The 22,460-nt window shown below is 44.9% G+C and overlaps 1 protein-coding gene across 2 annotated transcripts in view; it reads left to right on the top strand.

Annotated features, from left to right (window-relative positions):
* LOC103564292 (microtubule-associated protein homolog maph-1.1-like) overlaps positions 1-15,145 on the top strand; it is a 42,591-nt gene extending 27,446 nt beyond the window's left edge. Inside the window, exons 5-8 of one of the 2 annotated variants that reach the window (XR_011525514.1) lie at positions 4,206-4,329; positions 6,507-6,670; positions 10,701-10,882; positions 13,712-15,145. The gene's annotated coding sequence lies outside the window, so the exon portion shown is untranslated. Of the gene's footprint in view, positions 1-4,205; positions 4,330-6,503; positions 6,671-10,700; positions 13,528-13,711 lie in introns of those variants that run through there. The other variant, XM_070570531.1, reaches the window with a different exon arrangement.
* Positions 15,146-22,460: the final 7,315 nt, after the last annotated feature.

Here is a 22,460-nt window from a genome sequence, read left to right as displayed (position 1 = left end):
GGGAGCCCTTCATTCTTCCTCTGTGTCACCCTCAAAGTGTTGGGCTAGTGTGTGACCTGCTGAGCCCATCCCTCAAAGGAAGTCTCAGGGATCTGAGCATGCAACCCCATCTAACCTCAAAGGAGACATAGTGGGATATACCACTACAGTGTTCCCAGCCAGCCCTACAGGAGCTCAGTATTGAAGTGGACAGCACTTTATCCTGGGGCCGAAATGGAGTCTGTATGTGAACCCTTCCACCTACACCTCCTGTCCTTGCTCTGCTTGGTGGGAGTTTGAACCCTAAGAATTTGACAGTGGATAAGTTAAACCAGTAACTACAGTTCCAAAGGTTCTTCTGTCCTTTGTAGGGTCAGATTGAAGATTGTTTTGTTTAGCAATGCACCTTAATGTGTTTTTAGGATGTGCCAGGCTGGGCTCAGGAACGTGATTTCAGTCAAAACAGAAAGCTGAATACCTCTTCATTAAAAGTAACAAGGAATTTCAGGGTGCCTGCTGGGAGCTCTGGGGACAGCTCAGAGAGGGAGGGAGACAACGAGCCCTAAGGAAAGCAGACAATGAGGATCAATTCTGTGGGTAGAGCGGGAGTTGGTCTTGTTCTAAGCCGTGGGGTATTCCCTATCTCTCACCCCCAGACCTTTAGTAAAACCTGCCGTACACCACAGCTGGTGTTGGTAGTGACTTGGGGTCATGCATGGAGTGGGTGTGACTCCACATGAGGGTGACACAGGTGAGGTAGACAGAGAAGCCCCTAGAGCAGAGGATGACCTTAAGAGTTGGGACTGAACTGGGGCAGAGGCGACAACGTTGCCTCTCAGGAACAGAAGATAGACCATAAAAGTAAGAAAGCACAGGAGTAGACGTGGGGTGGGTGGGGTGAGGTAACGGTGAGGGAGTGGAGGGGCACACACCCAGATGGGTCTCACTTTGTGAGGCTGATCAGGACCCTGGGATTGTCTGCCTCCCCCAACCACAGAAGGCTATCTGGAACCAGGGAACCTCCCTGTTAGTGATCTGATCCCATCCTTGGCCTTTGCTGATAAGTCCAGGCCTGGGAACCTCTGACCGGGGCCAATGAGTCTCTTCCCTTGGAGTTTTGGTCGTAGAATGGGACAATGCTTGAGGTCAGGCTGTCTTCCGTGCCTGTGGCTGCGAAAAGTAAAACTCACAGGATCTGTCAGCAGCCACACTTCCTGTCTTGTGAGAAAAGCCACTGCAGGAGAAGTGGAGAAGGAAGCTGTCGACCCAAGAGAGGGAAGAGACGGTGATGGAGTCCTGCTGACTTTCGGCCCCAGACTCCCAGCTGCATCACTGCCTAAAGAAGCCTTCTTCCTAAATTTGGTCTTTGCCACTTGCATCCCAAAGTGCCCACTGGACGCCAAGCACCGTCTCCTCATCCCCTTCATCTGGTGTACCCTCCTCTGGAAGTGGGGAGCTTAGATGAGGACAGAGGAAAACGTCCATCCTACGATTGGAGCTCCTCAGCTCCTTTATCTTCACCATATTTACCATTATCCAAAATTATATTTATTTGTCATTTACCTGTTGACTTTTATCACCCCTCTCCCCCAGGAAAGGGTAGAGTTCCATTCTGTCTGGTTTAACATGGTATCCCTTGTGCCAGGAACATAGTGGGTGCTCATGAATTGTTGAACGAATAAATGAATGAATGCAGAAAGCAGGCTTGAAATCAGGGCACTGCAGACCCTCTACAAGGTCACAACTGCAGCAGAAAGATCTCACTGCCAGACACTAAATCCAGGGTGTTTGAAATTTGTGTGTCCGAGCTATCTGCCCTTCGGAGTGCATGAGTCTGCTGAGGGCAAGGCTAGATACACAATCAGTGCTTCATAAATCACAGAAAAAGAGCCAGGGGCCCCGAGTGTGACAAATGGGCTGCTGGGAAGAGCAGTTCAATGCAGATTCCTGTAGGACCCAGGAATTGAAAGGCAGCTGTAATTAGAAAGTGTAGGCATTCAAAGCAGCCCGGAGGTCAGAGGACTGGCAGGCTGGGGAGCTTGGTCAGGAAATGGACACGCACAGGCTCTGCAGCTCTGGGCTGACATAATTGGACAGAGATCGGCAACCAGTTGCCATGGTAGCAGCCAATCCGTGGGGCTGCTTGTGTGGCAAGGAGTCAAGGTTTCTAAAGAAGGGGCGAAAAAAGCTGCCTTTGTTCTTACTCTGAGGGAGTTGCAGTCAAATCTCTGCAGGGGTGATGCGGCTTGGGGCCAGAGCCAGCGACTGCTGGACACCGTGGCCAGGAGGGGGCCACGTGAGGACCCAAGGGGCTGGCTGGGGCCAGGGAAGCTAAAAGTGTCATTCCCTGTAACAGTTTATGCCTCCCAACATAGAGCAGTGGCCCAGGGCTTGAATTTCGGAGTCTGAGAGTACAAGGCTCAGATCGCAGCTGGGGCTCTCAGCAGCTGTGTGACCCCAGGAATGATAGAGCCTGTTTCCTCACATATGAGGAGGGACTACTGATACCTTTTACGCAGGGCTGTCATAAGGATTGGGAGACGTGATCGTGTCACGCGTTCACTTCGTGAGTGGTAGATACTATGGTCATTGTTTTTGACAAATGACACAAACTACCTCACAGCAGCTTCCCCAAAGGGCTCTTAGCTTCTGGGGAGTAAAAGCCATGTTTTGCTTCTTGAGGGGGACCAAAAAGGCAGCCAACAGAGACTCAAAAACTCCAGGACGTCACTGGTTAGGCTAACAAAGTGGTATTTAAAAAGAAAACATTCTTAAAGCTGTCCTGAGAGCTGTGAGCTATCAGAGAATCCTTCTCCTTTGTTCTTCTGGCCAATCTGTGGGCCTGGACAGGATACAAAGATGAGGCTGTCCCTCCCCTCTCCTTCCCCAGCGGGAGACAGAAAACAGAGGAGAAGACTCTGAAGGGAGTGCTTCCTCAGATTTTCAAGTGAGGAGGGGGGAGGGGAAGAGGAGGACGCTTTGCTTAGAGACCAGGACTGGCCAGAGGCAGACAGAGCAAGGCCACAATGTGGGCTGACCCCCTTTCTGCTCGCCCTCCCCAGAAGAAGTACTGGGAGATGCAGACATCCCTATTTGGACTCTGGCAGTCCTGTTGCCATGGCAACTCGGAGGGCTCCCGGCGGTGGAAGAAGGCAGTGGCTGCGTGGAAATCAGCATTGGGGCCAGCAGCTCTACCCTCTTGCTGCGGCAGTTGAGGCATTTCTCAGTGATGGGGAGACATTCCCTCTCCCGTCTCAGGAGGTCACAGGAGACCCCTGGGACTTCAGGGATGTCACTCCTGGTTTCCTCTCCCTCTGTCTCACCGGGAGGAGCCAGGCTCCTGTATGAAGAGGCAGCTCCCGTGGGATCCCTCCCTTGGAGTGTCTCCTCAGATCGCACCTTCCCTGGGAGGTTTCCTCTTCATTTTCCTCATTGATGGATTCATTCACTTATTTGTTCATTCATTCCACAAGGATATACTGTGCTCCTACTGTGCAAGGTGCTAGGAGCAGAAAAGGCAGCAAGATGGACAAGGCACCTGCCCGCATGGAGCTCACCATTTTGTGGGGAGCAGACAGTAAACAAATGAATAGACTCAGGTGATAAACAGGGAAGTATGATCCAGAGAAATTGGAGAGAGTGGGCTGATTTAGAGTGGCTGGTCAAGGAGGGTCTTTCTGTGCTGAAATTGGCAAGCTGAGAAGCAGCCATTGGAGTTGAGGGGGTGAGAAGGGTTCCAGGGAAGAGGCCATGCGAAGGCTGAAGACGGGCAGGGCATGGTGTTTAGAGGAGGGGAAAGGAGGCAGTTGTGAGGCCCACAGAGGTGGAGCTAGAGGGGCAGCAAGGGTCAGGCAGAGCCTTGTCAGCCTTGCCTTGGGGCCTGGGTTTTACTGTGAAGGCAACAGGAAGCACTGACAGGTTTTAAGCAGAAGAAGGAAGTGATCTGATTTCTCTTTTTATTTATTTATTATTATTGCCCCCCCCACACCCTTGCCCTGACTAGTGATCGTTTGTGGGCTGCCCTGGGTTGAGGATGCAATCTTGGGTAAGACAGCTCCCTTTACCTAAGGACAACACCTGGGGAGGGCTCAGCAGAGAACGTCAGCAGTGGACGCTCTGGCAGCCGAATGAGTGTCCCAGTCCTGAAGGGGGATTTGGGTGGTACACTCAGGTATCCAATACTTTATGATGTATGGTTTATGTTTTCAAATGACTCTGCCAACCAGGTTGACAATGGATCATAGGAAGCAAGTGTGGAAGCAGGGCGACCAGTGAGGAGACGGCTGCAGAGACCCAGGTGGGAGCTGATGCTGGCCTGGCCTGGAGTGGGGGGAAATAGAGAATTTACAGGTAACCCCACCAGGGCTTGCTGGGGATCTGAGGGTGGGGGGTAGGGAAAGATGGACTAAACGATGATTCTCAAGCATCTGAGCTGAACCCCTGGCGGGTGGAGGTGCCATCCGTGAAGGGAGGGGTGTTAGCAGAGTGTGAAGGGGAGCGGTGGCACTGAATCTCGACCCTGTGGCCTGGATGAAGCCCATTCAAGTTGCCCCAGAGTCTCTTCGTATTCACCATGAAACCCCTGAGAACTAGAGCATTGCGTAAGTGGCGTTTCCAAGGCGTTAAGCTGAAAGGAAGCTTCCTTACAACACACTAAGGAGGAAGAAAATAATTATTTTAAAAGCCAACTGCTAGATGTCTTAGGGTGGTGGCAGAACTCACTTAGAGCAATAACTGCTCTTCTGAGAGGTAAACACCTCGATGGGTCATTTCCCGGCTTGAACAGTGATATCCTCATGGACATGATAGGAAAGAAGGTACCAGGCATTGCGCTAAATGCTTTAAATACATTCTAATGTAACCCCTGCTTCATATGAAGAAACTGGAGCTGAGAGAGGCCAAGTATCTTGCTGAAGGTCACATAGGAGGCAAGTAGCAGAGCCTGGATTTGAATAGAGGGAGCCTGTTAACCACTCTGCAAGGCCAAGGGAGCTCATTGCGGGGCCGAATAAGAGTAAAGTGGTAAGAATTGGAGAGCTGTTCCCTGGACCGTGGAATTGTACGAGATTTGGGGAGATGGCAGAGGGCCCTTGGAGGATGGGAGGTGACCTGACAAGTTGCCATGAGGCCAGGGCCTGAGAAGGTCAGCCAGCAGCTCCTCCCAGGGTACAGTGATCAAGGAGTTTTCCAGAAGAGTCATGCCTGGTATCTGCTGTAATGTGTTTCCTGTTCAGCACTGGGCTGTGACCCATCTCCTTTATCCACAGACCTCAATAAAGTCTTCAGTCTTTGGGAGAATAAAGAAGGAATAGTGGTGATGATGGGCATGGCAGAGAGGTGAGGACAGAGAGGCCGACAGCACACTCAAGAGCAGGACAGGGACAGGAAGTGACCGGGAAAACATCAGCAACCCCGGACCCCGCAAAAGTCCTGGGGAGGGAGCTGGCCTTGCCATAGGTTGTGAAATGGAGAGGGAAGCCATTTTATTTGGATACTGAAGCAAAGGGTAATGCCTGCAGGTTGGAGGACTTGGGGAAATCAGACTGCCCGTGATTTTATTACATCCCAAACCTAGGAGCAGAGCATTTCCGGAAAGAGGCCCAGTGGAATGAAAACTTCCATCTGGGTCTGTACAATTGGCCACCAGCAGTTTGCTCAAGGGTCTGTCAATGGCCGCCTCCTGAGGTCTGGGTTAGAGCAGATCTCCATTTTTGCTCCGCATCGCTCTGTCTGAAGCCCTGCTCTCCCCCTTGGATGTTTCCATGTTGCTTTATTAAACCAGAGAGCAGAAGGGAAGAGTGAGGAGGGCGCTGCTCCCCTGACAAGTCCTTTATGCTCACTATTCTCTGCTCCCAATCCTTGGTGACAGTGCGAACGGTGCTGTACTTATTGTGTAGGGTTTCCGCTATCCTGTGGGTTTGCATGCCTCTTTTTCCTTGTGAACACTGCATCCATTTCAGATCACAACTTACAAGGGTAAACATCAGTCCTGTACAACTTACCATGTCACTGCCAGGGCAAACCCCTGCACCTCCTTTGGGAAGGGTCACTTGGGAGCATCTGTTAACATTTTAAATGTGCACACCCCTTACCTCAGAAATTCCTCTTCTCTATTTTAGAGAAATTATTTTTACCTGTGCATAGTTTTCACATAAGCATTGGGTTACTAACAAAAAATTAGGAACAACCCAGATGTCCATTGGGAGGACAATTCTTACACACTATGGTATGCCCATACGATGGAATCGTGATGCGGTGGGTACAAAGCGTGAAGTGGATCTACATGCCCTGAAATGGAAATAAGGCCAAGACAAAATGTTACATGAGAAAAGCACGTTGTAGAGTACATAGATATGATGCCATGCAGGAAAACAGAACAAAAACAACCTTCCCCACAAAACAAGAGGCTCAAAACACACAAAATACCAAATTGGCTGCAACAGATACTTCCGGGGAGAGAGTGGACTTGGGTTTGGCGTCTAAGGGGCTTTTACTTCTACTGTATTGTTTGACCTTTTTTCCAGCAGGAATACATTCATATATTTCCCGTGTAATTTAAAACGATTAAAAAGGTCCCTCAATGATGTGCAGAGGAAGGCTGGTGCCGACTGTCTGACTCCAGGTCAGCCCGCACTGCCCTGTGGCCCCGGAGCTGCCCTTCTCCAGATGATGAGCTCCAGGGTCATTCTGAGTAAGTATGGGCCAAACTCCCCAGCCCTGAGTTGGACAGTTTCAGTTTCACTGGAACCAAATCCCTCATGCCCATGAAGAATCCCAAACACACAGGTCTATCACAGTTTATAACAGTCCCATGTACTGAAGGCTGGGCCTCAAGATGAATTGTTGAGTGAGAAGCCAAGGTGGGGAAAAAAACCAGGCATGGGACATTTAAGTAGAATCCTGCTCTTGGAATGAAAATAAGAGCTGCCGGGGCTGGCCCCATGGCCGAGTGGTTAAGTTTGTGCACTCTGAGTCAGTGGCCCAGGGTTTCACCGGTTTGGATCCTGGGCGCAGACCTAGCACCACTCATCAGGCCATGCTGAGGTGGTGTCCCACATAGCACAACCAGGGGCAGTCACAACTAGAAATATACAACTATGTGCTGGGGTGGCTTTGGGGAAAAGAATAAAAAAGAAGATTGGCAACAGATGTTAGCTCAGGTGCCAATCTTAAAAAAAAAAAGAACTGTGAACATGCAGGCTTATGTATGCATAGACTATTCTAGAAACTAGTAACAGTGATTGCTTCCAGAAAGGGCAACAGCGTGGCTGAAAGACAGGTGGGAAGGAACCTTTATTATAGGCACTCTTGTACCTCTGGAATTTTGAAATGTTGTATGTTGCCTAATTTAAAATACGTACAATTTTTTAAATAAAAAAAATCTTGGGCCACCAAGGAAACACTATCAGAAAGGGCTCTTTTCTAAATTGTAAGGACATGGTTGGAAGAAGGCCCCTTGGCTTAGGGACTTGGGGGCCACTGCCAAGATGATATTAACACGCATGTCTTAGGTAATGACTCAGTTTCTCCTAATGTGCCTCGGAATGCCTTTTCGGTGATCCAGAAATCATCCTGCAATGCTGTGACGGAGAACCACTGCAGGCATCTCATCCCTTAGTTTCCTTTCAGTGTTTTTAGGACAATAAAGTGCAATTTATTATTATTTTACACTGTAGTTGGTTCATACCACAGGATTGAAGTTCCTAAAACATAGCTGAGAAAGCTTCCTGTCTTTGCCTGCCCAGGAAACATTATATACCCAGCCACTCCAATTCCTTTGTGGAATGAGGCAGGACCTAAATAAATACACATGAATAAATAAATATACCCTGCTGTGTATCAAATGGAGCCTATACTAATGTCATGTTGCAGTGTAAATATCATAAACCACCCTCCTTTGCGAGAGTGTATGTGCACACATGCACACACACACACACATACTTTCTCACAAGTAACTGCTCTTCCCGCTGGGTACTGTGAACAATGGGAAGCTGTTGAAGGGTTTTAAGCAGAAGAGTGACCCGATCATATTTGCATTATTAAAAGATCTCTGCCTGCAGTGTGCAAAATGGAAGGGATTGTGGTGAGGCCAGAGTAGATGAGGGGAGAAGAGCGGGGAGAAGAGGCTGCCACAGGGGTCCAGGCTAGAAGGGAGGGTAGTGATGATGTGCGTGGTGGGCTTGGTGACAATAAAAGTGCTTTGTAATTTGTAGAACGCCTTACGTGGGGACTCACTGTGACCGCCCTGTATCGGCCCTTTGCAGCTCCACCCCAGGCTCTAGCCCCGGCAGAGATGACAGGCTCTCCTGAGAAGTACCAGCTGATGAAAGAGGAGGCGGGGGCATGCTCAGGTTGCCGCACCTTCTGCAAGTTGCAGGAAGTGAGGAAACTTGAGTCTGCTGGAGCCACAATCTGCTCAGGATGCAGGCCTCAAGGTGTCACTGACAAAGGGGCTTGTGGAAGTGATATGTTGGTGAAGGCAGAGTGAGGCAGAACTTCAGACAGAGGGGCAGGGCTACCCGCTTTTTGTCCTTGCGTTTATTTCAACTCAGCCTAGCTCTCTTCTTTGGAAGTCCCTGCTGTTCAGCCCATGACAAGCTCAGATGGGGCTGCAGAGCTAGAGACATGGGACGCCCCAGCCCAAGAAGGAGGGAGGAGGCCTGGCTTCTAGCTCCTGACTTCATCACTGACCATCTGTCATGAGCCTGGGGCTTATCACTTAACCTCTTTGGACCTCAGTTTCTGCATCTGTAAAATGGTGATTATCATCCCTCTAGGGGAATTTAATATGAACAAATTATTAACTGCTGTTTTTCTTGTAATGTGGAAAACAGCAGTGTCATAAAGCATTGACTTTTCAGGCTGTGCTCTGGGTACCAATATGATGAGTAAGGAAGAGGGTGAGTAGGTGGGACTCTAGACTTCTCACTTTCCTGTTTCTTTTTCTTTTCTTTTTTCTTTTTTTGGTGAGGAAGATTGTCCCTGAGCTAACATCTGTGCCAATGTTCCTCTGTTTTGTATGTGAGACGTCACCACAGCATAGCTTGATTAGTGCTGTGTGGATCCCTGCCTGGGATCTAGGCCCACAAACCTGGGCTGCTGAAGTAAAGCCCACGAACTTAACCACTACACCACCAGGCAGGCCCCTTCACTTTCCTGTTTCAATGAGGATAGCTCATTCTTTAAAATTTAGGAATGTTGAGTAAGATTTCATTTGAACAAAGGGTTCTGCTGCTAAGACAGTTTAAAAACCTCTATGACAGAGCAATCTTCACTGGGCAATTCAGATATTTGACTGGAACCCAGGGATGGCAAATAAATCAACCCCACATCTGCATCCTGTGCCTGTGGCAGACATCACTAATCGATCATGGGCCATTTCCTACCAAAACTTTAATAAAGCCTCAGAATTGCAACACTTCTAGCAGCCTGTTCCTCAGTGCGCCTGTGAGGTGAAACCGATTTTCCACTCTTTTGACTCTTCATTGTAGGTTGACCTTGAATGTTCAGTTAAATTGAGGGCAATATCTGCTCTAAAACTTCATTTGGACAAAGAAGTTTTAAAGCAAGGCTGAAGTCTTGGCTCTTGTCTTAGTTCAGGCTGCTATAACAAATGCCACAGACGGGGAGGCTTACACAACAAGCATTTATTTCTCACAGTTCTGGAGGCTGCAAGTCCGAGATGAGGGTGGTGGCATGGTCAGCTTCCTCTAAAAGCCCTCTTCTTGGTTTACCTTCTTATGTGTCCTCACATGGCAGAGAGAGATGTGTCTCTCAGACTCTTCTTATAAGGGCACTAATCCCATCGCCAGGGCTCCACCCTCATGACCTAATTACTTCCCAAAGCCCCTACCACCAAATACCATCTCACTGGGGATTCAAGCTTGCTTCAGCATATGAATTTGGGGGAGACACGGTCAGTCCATAGCAGCTTTTATAGCTTTGTTTTACCAACATGTATATTAGAAAATAAGATGTTACTTTTGATCAGTTACAGACCATCCTTCATCCTGGTATGCCCCGCCCTCCTCTCATTTTACACCTGTGAATCATACTCATCCTTTAAATCCTAATTCATACACCACCCAGTTACCTCCTCTGTAAAGCTGAGTTTTCTTCTCTGAATTTTCACAGCATTCTATCTGCTTTGCTCATGGCATTTAATGCCTTGTAGTATTGGTTTTTCTTTTTCTTTCTTTTTTTTTTGTGAAGAAGATTGGCCCTGAGCTAACATCTATGCCAATCTTCCTCTTTTTTTTTTTCTTTTTAATATGTGGAATGCCACTGCAGCATGGCTTGACAAGCAGTGTGTAGGTCTGCATTCAGGATCTGAACCTGCAAACTCCAGGCCGCAGAAGCAGAGCGCACGAACCCAACCACTACGCCACCAGGCCGGCCCCTTGTTTTTTCTATAAGTGCTTTATATTTCTGTCTAGACAGTGAGCTTTGTGAAAGCATAGTCCCCATCTTCATACTCATTTGTATTGCTCCAGAGAAGCCCAGTAGTTGCTCAGTAAATATTTGCTGAAAGAATGAATCAACACAAGAAGATCCGAGTACTAGCCCGAAAAGCTATTTCATTTTGTTAAACTACAAACTGAAGGGTTCTATTGGGGAACTGAAAGCAGTTGCTAAAATGTGACTTCTAGGAGGACAGGTAATCTCTGTTTTTGTTTTTGTTTTGTCTTTAAAGATCTTTTTTTTCTTTTTTCTCCCCAAAGCCCCCCGGTACATAGTTGTGTTTTTTTAGTTGTGGGTCCTTCTAGTTGTGGCATGTGGGATGCTGCCCCAGCGTGGCCTGACGAGCAGTGCTGTGTCTGCAGCCAGGATTCAAACCGGAGAAACCCCAGGCTGTTGAAGCAGAGTGCGCAAACTTAACCACTCGGCCACGGGGCCGGCCCAGGTAGTCTCTGTTTTGTTCCTGCTTCCTGATGCTAGAACAGTGCCTGGTGTACAGTAATCCCTCAATTTATTTTATTTGAATAAATAAAAGAATGAATGAATAAATTATAGCTTGGGAAAATACTGTAGCTCGGCAATGGCTTTTCTTGTGTTTATCTCACATGGAGTAAGTGTTAAATAATGAACAGGGTCTAGCCATTTTTGAAGCCAGTTGGACAATTTCTGGTTATTTCTATGAAAACTTGTACATTTCACATTTTTCCACACAGTTCAGAGTTGGGGGGGGAAGGGGCAGTTATGGACTTTCAGTTCTAACTGGGAATTTCCTTCCTCTTGCCTTGTGGAAATCTGAGTAGATGTGGGCCTTAAAGGATGAACATGGTCTGCATATTTTTCCATTTATGTTTGTTATCAAAATAGCTCCTGAAGAAAAAAATAGCTCCTGAAAATTCTGTTATTTACGCTGTGTTTGGCAAATGAAGATTTCTGTCTTTCAGGGCCATCCTACCAAAAAAGCTACTGTCGGATTTTCAGTTGCTCTTTGCTAGGAGAAACTGATAGTTTGCTCTCCAGCAGGATTGTTCGATAGTTTGGTCGTTCGCTTTACTGCTGGCTGTGCGCTCACTGGTGGAGAAATCCACATTCAGAGTGATGTGGTAACATTCCTCATCTCCAGGCAGAAGGTTGACATCGGATAGATGGCTTTTTAAAGCCTGACATTTGTAATCCACTGTTTGACACATAGTAGGTGCTTGAGTAAACATCAAATTCTTGCATTTCATCATTCAACAAATGTTTATCCAATGCCTGCCTCCCACCTGAGGTTACTAACATTAAATTCAGGTTCTAAGGACATTACTGGTGTTGTCTCTCACAGTCAAGTTGGCTCTTTGTGTGGGCATGCTATTATTTTCTTGTCTGGCCTAGTACTGCCAAATGGCCCAATTAAGGCAATAAAACTGAAGAGGGCTTGATCTCCCTTTAACATTTATCATCAACAGGGGCTCAGTGCTGTACTAAAAAGACCTGGGTAGAGATTTTATTGGGCTCTTTGCCTGTTCAAACTAGTATATAACCATTAACTAGTTAATCCAAATAGGCCCTCAGGGAGGCCTGGCAGAGCCATTATCTTTACATTACTGAAAGCCAGGTGGCTTGTTCGAGGCTGCTGAGTAAGGTCAGAGCTCCTTTACGATGGTGGCACACTGGGATCCAGCCCTTCTTTGCCAAGATTGTCAACTGCCTCCTCCCCAGGGGTGTGCACATCTGTCCTTATTTCTCCCCTATGAGAGGAGCTCCATTTTGCCGCCTTCCAGACCTGCCCACTGGAGACCTCATTCCGATGGTCCCCTCTTAGACACTCTGCCCCAAGAAGCCCTCTGGTAAAAGTGCCGGCCCCTGGAAGGGACACTTAATGGCCCTCTATTTCAGAAATTGTCCCAAATTGTTGTGCAGACCTCAGCAACTAAAGCTTTGGAGTCAGGCAACTTGGTTTCAAATCTTGGTTTTATTGCCTAGTAATGGCGTGACCTCGGGCAAGTCACTTAATCTTTCTCAAACCTCAGTTTCCTCTTCTGTAAGATAGGAGTGTTAATAATAGTACTTACCTATGGCGTTGTTGCAAAAATTAAATGTCATGTCTGTAAGTGCTTAGCATGTTGACTAGCACATAATAAGAGCTTGATGGGCAGTGGCTATCAAATTATTAGACGGCCATTACAAATTGCCTCCAGACAGAAAAATAAGAGACTTCTAAACCAGTCTCATCTGGTCTTTTCAACTAAACTCATCTGAAAATTCTATAGCCAGAATAGAAACCAGCCTTTCAAAGTGAGAATGGAGCAGATATGACCTGTATACATCTATGTTGGCTAAAACTCGAGGGAAAATGTATACGTACTGAAAAAGGAATATGCCTTGTAGAACTTATTTACCTGGCTGCAGCAAATTGAAGAGAAAGCAGACACACTTTGGAGAGAGGCATTTATTACCTTTGGGAGGCTGAGCTGAAGTGCAGCTGAGCAGCCAGGATTTTGACATTTATCTGTTTTCCCGATGCTTTATGGGCTCTATATAAAACCAGTCTAATGACCTTCCTACCGAGGCTGAACGATTTGCTGATGGAACGGCAGGTTTCTGTGGGCCTTTTGTGTGTGTGTGTGTGTGAGTGGCTTTAATTTCATTTCTGGAATAAAGGAAGTACAAAGACATTAACTCTGAATCCATCAAAGAAAGAACTCTGTAATTGCAGTTTGGCAGTAAATGTACTGGTGCTGTGTGCACTCTGAAAGCCAGTAATGATGGATCCTGCACATTTATCTGAGCCCAAGAACAGACACACAATAATGACCACTGCATCAAGCAAGAGACCATTGTGTTTGATCACTGCAGACTTGGGCCAGCTGCAATGGACATGCGGAGCAGCATCAACCAGATCTCAGCCAAGAAGTCTGACCTGCATGGTCCACTATGATAGCCACTAGCCACATGTGGCTAGTCCCAACTGAGATGTGCCGGAAGTGTAAAACGCACGCTGGATTTCAAAGGCTCAGTATGTAAAGAAGAACGTAAAATATTTTTGTATTGGGTACGTCTTAAAGTAATAATATTTTGAATATGTTGGGTTAAATAAAATATTAAAATTAACTTCATTTGTTTATTTATACTTCTTAAAGTGTCTGTTAGAAAATTTTAAATGATGTATGTGGTTTCCATTTGTGCCTTGCATTATATTTCTATTGGACAGGGCTGCTCTACTGTCAGAGACAAACAGAGGAGGCACGCTCCTCTTGGGTTTGCTCCCTGGCTCACAATGATTCCTCTTTTTCAGGTCACTACTGCCTTTGTCTTGATCTCAGGGTTGAGTGGCCTCCCAGTTGTCATGGTGCTGTTTTTTGACCCAAGGATGGAGACCTGACTCAAGTCTATCAATCAGAGTGCTTCCCTGGGAAGTTGGACCAGGAACTGATGATTGGAGCTCTAACATGGAACCTGTACCATGGGTGGCCATGGTGTTCTGCTCTGTGGGTCAGAAAAGCAGATGGAGCTGATCTGCAAAGCAAAAGATAAGAACGAAGCACATGTGTAGGTTTAGAGAAGAAGAGCTGAAACACGGAGAGTCCTGCTGGGGTTTGAGTTTCTGGTTGCAATACATATTTGCCCCAGTTAAAGTCCCATCCTTGGGTCCTGTGAGATATCCTGGATCCTTATCATAAATGTCAACTTTTTTCACTCCATCTAACTCAAATGTGTTTCTGACTTCCAAAAGAGTCTGAATAATTTGTACTTCAAATCTACTTCTATCACCTCAGGTCTAAGCAGAAATAGATTTTCCGTGAAGTTCATGAAGCTTAAGTTTCAGAGTTTCTCACTCACAAAGGCCCCTTCCAAAGCCCCATTTTGTATTTGTACTGTTTTTGTTTTAAGATTGGCCCTGAGCTAACATCTGTTGCTAATCTTCCTCTTTTTTTTTCCTCCCCAAAGCCCCAGTACATAGTTGTACATCCTAGTTGTAAGTGATTCTAGTTCTTCTATGTGGGACGCTGCCTCAGCCTGGCTTGATGACCAGTACTAGGTCAGTGCCAAGGATCCAAACTGGTGAACCCCTGGGCTGCCAACGCAGAGCATGCAAACTTAACCACTTGGCCATGGGGCTGGCCCCAGTACTTTTGTTTTCTTTTTCTTAAAGAGGGTGCCCCAAATTGTATAAGTTTCAGACCACATAAAATGTGGATTTGCCCTGTGTATGCTTTCCTCTCTGTAGTTGCAAAGGTTGGGTGATTTCAGGAAGACTCGTCCTCCATAACACCAAACTCACAGCAACGTTAGGGCCTTTGGCGAGTCTCCTCTGCCTGCAAGGTTTCTCCCCCAGACCTTTGCAGAGTTGGCTCCTTCTTAGGGATCAGGTCTTACCTTCAGTGTCATTGCCTCCAAGAGGCCTTCCCTGTATACTCAGTCTAAGGAGTTCTGGGGTCTCTATCACACCATCCTCTTTAATTTTCATGACAATTTCTCGTTTATTCATTTATTTCCTTTTTGTCCATCTCCTCCTGCTCTTTCTAAAATGAAAGTACTGTAAGAGCAGGAACCCTGTCTTCTTTACTACTGTATTCCCAAGCATCTAGAGGAGCGCCTGGCACATTGTAGGCCTTCAGTAAACATGTGTTAGGATTATATTTATTTATCAGATATTTATAAAGTGCTTGTGTGCTGGGCATGATTCTAAGAACTTTACAATGAATGAATAAATAAAGTTTCTAACGTTGTTACAGTCCATGCTCTGTTACAGATTTTCAGTTCCTAATTCCCTCTCACTAGGAAGAAAATTGGAACTCATCAACAAATATTTATTAAGTTATGCCTGTGTTCCAGGCACTGGGCTATGTGCTTGACATACATTATCTTATCTGAGTCCTCACAGGAACCCTGCACAGTAGTGTATTCACTCAGGACTGCATCGGCTGCATGTGACTGCATCCTGACAACAGTGGTGTAACCTACTAAGGTTTATTTTCCTCATGTAATATAAAGTCTAGAGTATGTGGTTCAGGAGTTGTACAGCATCTCCATGAAGTCATAAGAACCTGGTTTCTTCTGCTTTCCTGCTTTGTCATTCTTAGTGGGTGTCTCTTATACTCATAGTTGCAAAGATGGCTACTGCCCCTCTAAGCATCATTTTCTTGCTTAAGACAGATGCAGGGGGAAGAGGTAAGGGCCAAGAGCATATGTCAGCCAAAAATCTCCCTTCTGGTCAGGGATACAACAATTTTCTTGGAAGCCCCTTGTAATAAATGAGAATACTGCTTTATATCTCACTGGTCAAACTGGGACACAAGGCCCCCCCGAACTGCAAGGAAGGCTGGGAGGTATTTTTAATTGGGTGCATTGCTGACCTGCATAAAAAGCCAAGTTCTGTTGGTAAAGAGAAAGGGAAGGACAGATATGGTGCAGGGCATCAGCTGTGTTGGCCACGACTAGATTCTGTTATTGTATCCAGCGCCCTAACGAGTGACAAGGTTGCAATACTCCAGGAATTCCACGTGTTCAAGGCAGCTGGAAACACTAAAATCTCTGAAGGTTGTGTGGGATTTGGGTGGTTGGATGGAGGGAAAAAGCACTTTATTTCACAGATAGAGGAGCCAAGGCTGTAAGTGTGGAGTGTTTTGCTCAAGTTGTATCATCTAAAAAGACTGAGAGGAGAAAAAAAAGATGTGGGACTGGGGTTTAAAACCAAGACTGTCTGATTCCAAAGTCCATAATGTTAAATATAGTTAAATGGTGATTTTCTGCAATTGAACGAGCCATCATTTTATGATAGCTTTTCACAGTAATAACATCTCCCATTGATTGAGCACTTACTGTGTGTGGATTTCTTTATATGCATTGTCTCATTTTGAAAATGGCTTTATGTTTTTTTGTAAAAATCATTCCTAATCATTGTAAAAAATTTTTAAATCTCCAAAACAAACAAACAAACTCAAGCAGTATGGAAAAAAACTAAGAAAAAAAGGTCTCCAGAAATCCCATCCCCAGAGAAAACCAAGATTAACATTTTGGTAAAAATCTTTCCAGACATCTCTCTTTGCAGATCAGATATGTGTTTAAATATACAGGTGGGAGCATACCATATGTTTTCCTGTAGACATAAATTGTCCCAACTAACCATCCCAACAACCCTATGGGGTAGTCATCATTATCTCCATGTTATAGACTTAGAATGGTTAGGTGACATGCGTGGGACACATAGTTAACAAGTGGTTCAATGAGGCTAGTTTCAATTTTACCTGAACTGTTCACCCCAGTTTGCTAGAAGAATTAGAATTGGACAAAGCAAAGATCTTTTCCCTGGAGAATTAAAAAAATATACATATATACATATGTTGAGATGGTCCTACTCTCAAGGCACCTTGATGACAGGAGGCATGGCTGGTTCAGTGGACTCAGCTGCTCTAGTAAATATATCCATTATATTTACTGAATAAAATAAGGCATTTTCAAAATGAATGAAGTGGATCAGGAACGAATGCCAAGATGTATTATTTAGTAAGAAAAAAACAACATGTGGGATGTAACATAGAGCATGATCCAGCTCCCTTTTTTTGATAAATTTAAAAAAGAATGTATACATACATACATATGCTTTTTCTGGAAGGATGGATAAAAAAACTATCAATAAATAATAGTTGTTACCATTAGGAAGAGCAGGAACAGAAGTTATTTTATACTTTATAAATTTATGCTTTATAAACTTATACTTTCATGTTTAAAATTTCAAACCTTGTACGTGGATTACTATTCTAATGTTATTGTTATTTATATAAACAGGAGGATCTGGGCAATGAGAACGTGGGCCATTTAATGATTTCTTCTCTGTACTTCTCCATGCTTAAAACCACATTAAAACTTATTTTTAAAACATGTTTTCAGGGCCTGGGCTGGCAGCCTAGTGGTTAAGATCACATGTGCTCCCCTTCAGTGGCCCAGGGTTTGCAAGCTTGGATCCCGAGTACAGACCTAGCGCTGCTCATCAAGCCACGCTGTGGCAGCATCCCACATAAAATAGAGGAAGATTGGCACAGATGTTAGCTCAGTGACACTCTTCCTCACCAAAAAAACTAACAAAATATGTTTCCAGAGAGATTTCCTTCCTTCTTAAAAGAACAAGGGTCCTCTCACCTTATAGACTTTTGGTTTAGGGAAAATTCACAAAACAGTACTATATGGACAGGGAACAGAATCTGAGCAACAGTGTAACTGAATCCAGTTTGGGGGACAGACTTATTTTTTCTTTTTCAATTATAGTAATAAATCAAGCAGGACTGCCAAGTAGTGCCAGTTAAGTTCAATTGGTGGTGGCTGCCCGGAGTGCTGTTGAGAAGAACCCAGAGGCCATTTCCTGGCTTAGCTGTGGTTGGTTGAGCCATGGCTGCCCGGGGTGTGTGGGTGGGGAGTCTGGAGAGCAAGCTTCCCGTGGGTGGGTGGCACCAAGGGACAAGTTCTCCCCAGGTTTGTTCCGTCCTCCCCACAACCCCCAGCGTGCTGGCACATCACAATGTGCTCCCCACAATGTTCCAACATCCCAGGGGGGAACAAGGTTTAATGGAAACGTGAGAGAACACGAAACCTGCTGGTGCATGAAATTAGCAGTGAACACTGGGAAATACAAGTCACAGCTCTGTGTGCCCTGGGACAGGGTGAAAGTCACAATCATTTCATCAGAATAGGGGCTAACACCAGAGAAAAATGGAGTGAAAACTAATCCAAAGGACCATTACACCACCCTTTCAGATGGTGGCCCTGTCACCCCTCAGCCTTAGTGAGCTTCTGGGGCTAAAGAGACAGAACTAGGGCGCTGTGCAGTTTCATCTTCAGGGTCTCAAGGTCTTTGTGAGGTGCCGGGGTAGCCCCCTTTGAGGAAGTGACATCTGAACTGATTATCAAGTGATAGGCAGGAGCCAGCCAGTGATACCCCAGCTGCTGCATCAGGTCGGGGCTGAGTCTCTCGGAGCACGGTGGGGTTTTTCAGGTGCTTACAGTTAGACCATGTCACTTCTGGCCTGGCATGTCTGCCAAGGTTTAACTAACGAGGGGCAAAGAGGCCTTTTCCCAAAAGGGGCTCCTTGGACTTCCCTGAGGTTGGTCTTCAACAATCCTGGTGGAGTACGTGGCTGTCTGGGCCATGAAGGTGCTTCTTGCACAAAGTCTGCTGCCAGCTTCGGACACCCGGACTCGGTGCTTAAAATAGCAGCATTGAACGGTCTGCTTGTTCTGGGTCTCCCAGAGCTGCAATTAGATGACACTGAGGGGTCAGGGAGCCCTGGGCGGGGGGTTAGAGGCTTATAGTCAATTTGATTTAGTATTTAAACTCTTTCTTGTTTGTTTTTGTTTCTCAGTACGAATGCCAAAGTATGGAGAAATTGCTCTCCTTTCAAAATGGGCAGATCAAGGGCATGACCAAACAAGGTGTTTTGATTTTTCTACTGGTGATGCTACCCTCTCCCTTCCCCAGAATGCTAAAGACAATCTTTCAGTGACCCTGCCTTGATAAATCATGATCTGTCCCTTAGCACTGGGTGAGGCTGGGATCTCTGGGGAGTGTAAACAACAGGCTGGAGTGGGTGGGTCGGGCAAAGGCTAGAAATGTGATTCTGGACACACCTTCGTTCATTTTTTTTTTGTTTTTAACAAATACAGTATATTTATGATATGCCTGCCAGAAACAAAGATGCAGTCCTTGTCCTCAAGAACTGGGGGAAGTTGGGTCTGTTAAAAAACTCAGTCTGTCTTTGTCTTACTCCTTCTATTTCTTTCATTGAACCTTGTCTGTGGCAATCCTGTTAATGGCAGGATTAATAGGCAAAACCTATTAAATGTTTAAATTAGTTTAAAAATTGATCCTTTAGTGCATAAATAATTGAATGAAATTACCTGGATCCTATTCTCACAAAGAAGAGAACTTAAACAGTCTAATGTGAGTGATTTTGCGTGTTGTGCTTCAGCACTGCCTCCGTCTTCATCACTGGATCCTTTTGAGCACCACCTAGTCATGTCCTTCACCAGATTGCGGTTTTCTTAATTAATTTCTTAATCTACTTCACGGCGGTTCAAATTACCATAGACTGACAGGATTGAGGCCTCCACAAATGAAATTACATTTGGCTTTAAAGAAACAAGGCTATGAGGAAATAAACTTTTTAATCATCCTGAAAAGATGGCTCAGAGGACTGGTATTGCAAAGAACTGTATGAGTTTATGCAAAAGATAATGCTCCTTTTAAAAGAAGTGTATATATAGTTCACACAAAAACTTGTACACGAACGTTCATAGCAGCATTATTCGTAATAGCCAAAAAGCGGAAATGACCAAAATGTCCATCAACTGATGAGTGGACAAACAAAGTGTGGTATAGCCATACCATGGAATATTCAACAATAAAGAGAAGTGAAGTATGGATACATATGCTATAATATAGATGAACCTTGAAAACATTATGCTAACAGAAAGAAGCCAGACACAAATGGTTACATATTGTGTGATTCTATTTATATGAAATGTCCAGAATAGGCAAATCTATAGAGACAGAAAGTTGATTAATGGTTGCCAGGAGCTGGGGAGCAGGGGGCAGGGGGCAGGGAATGGGGAGTGACAGTTTAATGAGAGCACAGCTTCCTTTTGGGGTGATGAAAATGTTTTGGAACCAGATAGAGGTGATGGTTGCACAACATAATGAAGGTACTAAATGCCACTGAATTGCACACTTTTAAATAGTTAATTTCATGTTATGTGAATCTTATCTCAATTTAAAAAAAGAAATTAAGTGCAGACACATGCTAAAATATGGATAAACTTTGAAGACACTGTGCTAAGTGAAAGAAGCCAGACACAAAAGGCCACATGTTGTGTGATTCCGTGTATATGAAATGTCCAGAACAGGCATCTATACTGACAAAAAGCAGATTAGTGGTTACCTGGGGCTGAGGAGGTTGGGAGGAAATGGGGAGTGACTGCTCATGGATACAGGGTTTCTTTTGGGGGTGATGAAAATGTTCTAAAATTGATTGTGGCACACTGTAAATTACTGAAAACCACTGAATATTTTAAATGGATGAATTGTATGGTATGAGAGTTATATGTCAATAAAGCTGTTACATAAAGATATGTATACACTGAAGCTTTTGAAAAACGGAATCATTTCAGGGACCGGTAGGGCAGCTTGCTATCTGCCTTCTGATGACTCCTATCTCCTTGGTTTATCTAATTTGTATGTTGAGGATTTGCAAATTGAGTTTTCTAAAAAACAGGACTCACAACAAACATGAATAGATGAGTGAAAAAACAATCAGGGATCCAGAAATAAGCACACGTCCAAAGAAGATTTTGTAGATGAGAAAGGAGACTTTATTTTATTATTTTTTTAATTAATTTTTTTAAATTATTTTACTGAGGTCATGTTGGTTTATAACATTGTGTAATTTCAGGTGTATGTTATTATATATCAGTTTCCGTATAGACTGCCAACTTGCTCACCTCCAATAGTCTAGTTTTTATCTGTCACCATACTTTTGTGCCCCTTTACCCCTTTCTCCATCTTTCCACCCTCTTCCCCTCAGGTAACGACTAATCTGCAAAGGAGATTTTTTTTTTTTGAGGAAGATTAGCCCTGAGCTAACATCTGCCACCAATCCTCCTCTTTTTTGCTGAGGAAGACTGGCCCTGAGCTAACATCCGTGCCCATCTTCCTCTGTTTTATATGTGGGATGCCTGCCACAGCATGGCTTGACAAGCAGTGCATATGTTTGCATCTGGGATCCGAACCAGCGAACCCCAGGCTGCTGAAGTGGAACATGAGAACTTAACTGCTGCACCACTGGACCAGCCCCTAAAGGAAACTTTTTAAATTATTCAACAAATGGTATGAGATCTAGCTAGCCATTAAAAAAAAAAGCTAGACTCCTACCATATTCCTTACCCCAAAATAAACCAAATTTGATGAAATATGTTCATGTAAAAAAGAAAACCGTAAAAGTACTAGAAGAAAATATAGGTGAATGTTTTCATGATCTTAGGGGTGAGGAAGATCTTCCTAAATTAAAGCCAGAAGTCACTACAAAAAAAAAGAGACATAGATTTGACTACATTAAAAAAAAATGCAAGAAACTTCACTGTAGCAAATATTCTTTCTCTCTCCTCTCCTCTGTTTACCTACTCTACCCAAATTTGATCAATCCTTCGGGATAAAGCCAAAATTACCCTCCCCTGTGGCATCTTTCCCAATCATTCCAGCTCCTATGATCATTTCTTCCTTTCTGAACTTCTGTTGAACTCGATCAAAAATAAATGGATGGAAATTGGAGGTGGATGGATTGTATTTTACTGTCAACTCCAGACAACTGGCATGACTACTCAGAGCTCTGTGTGGAGAAGAATTTTTAGCTGCATGTGACCTCAGTGGGAGTGTTGTGACGGCTTCCTGCAGCCTGTCCTGGGCACGGGATAGGGAGCATGAGTCACATGCATTCCCGCTGCCTTTGTGCATCCCATGATAAGGACCTAAAGCCCAGGCGCCACGTCTTACACTTCTTGCTTTTCTTAATGGATATGTGTTCATGCTGTTACTGCTTTTATATACCATCAGAATCTCTCATGGAGCTATGCTCAAGAGTGCCCAACAAATACTGCAATAATACGGTAAAAAATATTATAAGAAAGAATATGATGGCATTTTGAAAATAGTGCTTTCCAGAAGCATAATGGTTCCCAGGAACAGAAAATATCCCCAAATAGACCTCTGGTTTATGGTGGGGGGCCAGGAGAGTGGTAGGGAGTGGAGGCAATGGAAATAGGCACATTTTCACTTTTTGTATTTAAACAAAACCTGTTTGCCTTCAAACTATACCCCTTGTGTGTAGGCTTTGTATGTAGGCAGAGAACGGAGGAGTTTTTTTTTAAGCAGAGAAAGCTACCCACGGAGTAAGAATTAAATATCTATTTACTGAATGAATGAATGCCATGGATAAATTAAAAGAACTGAAAACACTTCTCACATGACAAGGTATTCCACTGAGCTCAAGCATTGCTTG

Source organism: Equus przewalskii, chromosome 13, assembly GCF_037783145.1.
Source record: "Equus przewalskii isolate Varuska chromosome 13, EquPr2, whole genome shotgun sequence".
NCBI classification, from domain to species: Eukaryota; Metazoa; Chordata; class Mammalia; order Perissodactyla; family Equidae; genus Equus; species Equus przewalskii.
Note: the sequence above shows the minus strand (reverse complement) of the source record. Positions and strands in the feature narration are given on the sequence as shown.